Source organism: Pinus tabuliformis, chromosome 4_2 (assembly GCF_031772625.1).
Source record: "Pinus tabuliformis cultivar Carrire ecotype Pingquan chromosome 4_2, CPIR1, whole genome shotgun sequence".
In the NCBI taxonomy this organism is placed as follows: Eukaryota; Viridiplantae; Streptophyta; class Pinopsida; order Pinales; family Pinaceae; genus Pinus; species Pinus tabuliformis.
Genome location: NC_142304.1, coordinates 658,789,712 through 658,794,669, shown reverse-complemented (window position 1 = coordinate 658,794,669; position 4,958 = coordinate 658,789,712). Strand labels below are relative to the sequence as shown.

General features: G+C 40.1%; 1 pseudogene; it reads right to left on the bottom strand.

Moving 5' to 3' along the window:
- Window positions 1-782: 782 nt before the first annotated feature.
- On the bottom strand, window positions 783-1,991 carry LOC149171133 (SKP1-like protein 1A; annotated as a pseudogene).
- Between the last annotated feature and the right edge of the window lie 2,967 nt (window positions 1,992-4,958).

Below are 4,958 nucleotides of genomic sequence, written 5' to 3'. Positions count from 1 at the left end.
GCATCTGTTTCCTCCTAAAAGATCGCAGGTTCAAAACCAATGGGGTAGAGTATTTATGACAATTTACATTTTTGTCAGTCTCCACCTTCTAAATTATTATAGTAGAAAATATCCAGACATGCTACACAAGCATGCGACACACTTGGAGCCAACTCATTCGTCCAATAATAACTGAGGCCATTCATTCATGCAATAATACTCTAAACTGAGCGCATTCATTTGTGAAATAATAATAGCATGGAAATTTAAAATGGAATAGACATCCAGTGCACATAAGATGCCATGTTCTACTTCTTAATTTTTTTTAATAAAATGCCATGTTCTACTTGCCAAAACATTTTTTTGGGAAAAAATGTTCTAAACCAAATTGCATTTTTATTTGTCTCCACCTTCTAAATTACTACAGTAAAAAATATACAAGAATGCCACACAATTGAAGCCCATTCATTCGTGCAATAATCCTCTTAACTGAGGCCATTCCTTCGTGCAATAATACTCTAAACTGAGCGCATTCGTTTGTACTACTATAATAATAATAGCAATAGTAAAAAATATACAAGAATGCCACACAATTGAAGCCCATTCATTCGTGCAATAATCCTCTTAACTGAGGCCATTCCTTCGTGCAATAATACTCTAAACTGAGCGCATTCGTTTGTACAATAATAATAGCAAGGAAATTAAAAATGGTAAAACCATCCAATGCACATAAATTCAAAAAAAAATCAAAATGTTAAAAACATACAATTGGAACCCATTTCACTACACAGTTGCCAGCAAAATAGTTGCAATATTTATCAGAAATTCAAGAAGCAAAATACTACTTAAGGAGTTGCTCCGAGATCTTTACAAAATTATTCAAGTAGAACAAACCATTGGCCTTAAAGTTCAAAGCCAGTCCAGCATAGTATTAGAAGTTGATGAATTCAAACAAAAAATGTCTACCATTAATAGTTTCTAAACAAATTTCCGACTACAATAAAACCAAAGACCATGGCACAGAAATATATATACTGTTTTTGCACCAATTCCCTAAAATCATTCAAAGGCCCACTGATTTTTAAGCCTGACCTCCTCCTTCTCTTCAGGAGCAAAATCATTCTTTATGTTGAAAGTTTTACGTATTTCTTCTGGCGTTTTCGCTTTTATCATGTCAGCAGCAGTCTGAAATGTAAGATCTAGCAGATTTTTTATGTTTAGGTAATTAGCAGCCTGAAAAAACCCAAAAAGCTTAATAAGCCAAAATTTCGGTAAAATATACAAATGTATCTATAGCCTGGTCCCTGAATAAGCATATACATGTGCAGAACATTACTAAAGAAAGCGATGAAGCTATTGCAGGACAATTACATGGAATGAGATGACGGGGAAACAGAGATAATTGAAGGATCTCAGAATACATGGGAAACAATCTTCCACATAAGATTTCTAGCATCTAAAAAAGAACAGAACTTAAAAAAAACAATTAGTTTATGGAACATTGATTGATTGGAGAAGCCATCGGTAACTGTTCTCATAGGTTCCAAACCATTTGGTTGGGGGCAATTCGGGTAGACTAGACCCCTCAAAACAACAAATAAGAAAAACGTCAGTTTGGTTCAAAGAATACCAAACCATCAAATTCCTAATTAAATAAGGCTTTCTAACAAAATACCAGGATAAGAGGATAAGGCTTTCTGGCAAAATACCAGGATAAGATCGAACAAAGTGGCCTGATCGACTTTAACGAATTCTTGAACTCAAGTCTTGATTTCGTCCTCGGAAATGGCCGATTTCTCATGTGCGTGCTTCTGAGCCTGGACATGGTACTTGCAGTATTCGATGACCTTCGAGAGTATCTTACTAGAAACGTTTGGCAGCGGAATAGCGTTGGCGGTGCCAGTGCCCTCGATCATGATCTTGATGGTCTGAGATTCAAATGCCACAGCCTCAGTGACATCAAACAATTCGTCATCTGAGCTCTTCAAAGTCACCTTGCTTTCCGTGGCCATGGTTCCCCAACTAATGGATGATCCGAATAAAAGATGATCTGAATAAAAAGAAATGACTGAATTTCTCTGTGTATAAGCGAAGCGAACTCGAGAAGTATGAACGAACTTTTGCTCGAACAATATGAGATGAGCGATATGAGGTAAGGGCAATGAGTCCATATATTTATAGCTTGATTGCTTACCCAAATAACCATGGCAGGGGTTTTTCGCTGCTTTTTCTTTAATTATATTTTCTTAACTCTAGTTAACATAACCCAAACCTAGAGCTTTTAGGGTTTTTTTATTTTATTATTTTTTACTTCGATTAATGCTCCGCCTATTTTAGGGGCAATTACTTCGCTATTTTCCTAGTGTGGGTCAGATTTGGTTTGCAATTACCCTTTTAAAAACAGGGGCTAAAAGTAGCTAGTAAGTGCCAAGTACTTTAAATATAGTTTAATTAAACAAAAAAATTAACAAAGAGAAAAAATTATCACAAAAATAAAATAATTAATAAAATATTATATTGTTGAAGGTCATCACCAAAAATTAAGAAATATTATTAACTAATATTATTTATTGAGCTAAGAGCCTCATTCTACAACCCATAATGAGGGGATGTGTAAGTTTATCGACGGTTTGTTCCCTTTAAAATAAAATTAAAAATTATGTTATAAATAGAAAAAATGTTGACTATAATAAAAAAAAATAAGTAAAAAAAAAAAAGTGTTTACAAAAATATTTCAACAAGGGATTTAAATAAACCTTGTGAATATCTATGTTTCTTTTCTAAGCAAGACTAAATCTATTAATGGAAACGTAATTTACAGTGAGGCCCCAGCCTCTGCGGGTCTAGAACAACCATATGACTAGTCTAAACATCAAAACTAAAACGAGACTGCCCTGGGATGGGAACCAGTACGAAGACGAGAGAATGAAAAAGCCATTTGCCCGCACAGGGGCTACATCTCCAAAGTCAAAATTAACTATCATGGTGAATTTCAAAATTAACGGTCAAAGTTAACAGCAGCAAAAGACAAACTACTGAAAAGACCGAGCTGGACACGTGCCCTCTCTGGATGCAAGTGTTAGGTGTCTTACGACGGTGGCTTCTCCTCCACAATCGAACACCCATACTCGCCTGAATCAGTGTCCTCTGCCTGCTTGCCATCCATTTTGTTGTGTGTCTCTCTGGCTTGATCCTAACCTCCTTTGGCTGCACTTGTAGTCTTGCCGCTTGAAGCCTTCGGTCTAACCATGGTCGGATGATCCTTGGCCTCTTGTTGATTGATGGCGCTCTTTATCTTCTGTACATGGTCGGGGGGCGGATGAACCAGGTTCTTCACTGGGTTGAGTTCTTGATCATTGTGCGTACCAACTTCCTCCCTGAACTCCTCCGAAATGGTGGCTATAACGACAGGTCTGTCCATGGAGCAAAGGAAACGAAATTGAGCAGACTAGGTGGTAGCACTTAGAATGGGAATTTGGGTGGTCCCATCAGCCTAATGAGTCGCACCAGGATGAGCTCGTCCTCCTCCACTATAGGTTACTCGATGACTGCCATGGAAATGGGAAGTGGGTGGGCTGGGGGGCAGGGAGGGTGAAGGGCAAGTCAATGCAGAGGGAATTGGTGAAGGAGGGCAGATGTTTTTTCCGCAGCTACATCCCCGCCTGCTTCACATGCGGTGACAAAGTCGTGTCATATTGCTCTGAGTTGGGTGTTGCAGCGAGGAGTGAGCCGAAATGGTCAAGTTACAGATAGGGAGCTCGACGAGGGCAGCAGAGTTAAAACTGTGAATGACAGGGGGATTCAACTCAGGTACAGAGGCCAGGGTTGAGGCATCAAAATGCAAGGTGCAGTAAATAGAATGGGAGAAGTGAATGCCATTTCCCAGGTCGACACAATTGAGAAGGCTACAACACCGCCCTGTTGCATTGCGAGAGTTTGGCTCTGCTGCAGCAGGGTGGCCAGAGCAATTCAGAGGCTGAATGGAGGCCTGCTGAGGGCTCAGATCCATGATATTAGGCTTACGGGGAAGGTCTCGATCCGCACAATGGATTAATTGTGCCAACCGAGAGATAGAGGCCTGCCTTAAATTCCCACAGGTGAGAGCATGGAAGGCCATGTGGCTCGGCCACCTGCCAGACTAGCGTCATAGCCGCATTACCACCCGCATCCAGGGGTTCTACATCGTTTAGTCCTATTGATGAGTGTCATCTTTTATAATGTCAAGCGACCCCGAGTATAGTGTTTGATCACTGGCCATTGCTAAATTTGCCAAGAGGTCAGCCACTTTGTTGCCATCTCTCTTGATGTGCTTGAAGCTGATTGCTCTATTGGTTGCAAGCCATTGTTCAATGTTTTGTAATGGTGCTGCTAATCTCCAACTGCAGGACAACTTGTGTATTGGAGTTCCCTATATAATTTAACTGGCCATATTGACAAGAATTTGAGAGTCTCCTTCAATTATTAAGGGAAAGAAGCCATGTTGTTGGGCTAGATGAAGACTTTTGCCACAATCCTTCCAGTTCTGTGGAATTGTTCATGTCCCATCATGTTGTGCCTAGCCAAATCAACAAAGGTTTGCCATTGTGATCTCTGAAAATTCCTCCATGTCCAACCTTGCCTAGATTGCCTTTAGAAGTGCCATCAAAATTTAATTGGGTGATTCCTGGTGGCAGAGGGAGCCATTTACTGGAAGTTTGGTGAAGTGGGAAGGATCTACTGGGATGCTTTTGAGTCTGGATGATCCTAAGATTCCAATTCTGCCAGATGATCCACTCTTGTGGAGAGGTGGGAAAATCATCATCACTCCAAGTTTGGAGCGCTAGTGTTTCCTGAAGGTTGTTGCAGAAATTGCTCTAGATGATCTCTATGGGAGTGGTTTGATTCTTGAAGATATGTCGATTCCTTTCCTTCCATATAGTCCAGATGAGGAGGCCTGGAATGATTCTCCATAGGGAGTTTAGTAGGTGGCTCTTCTACGG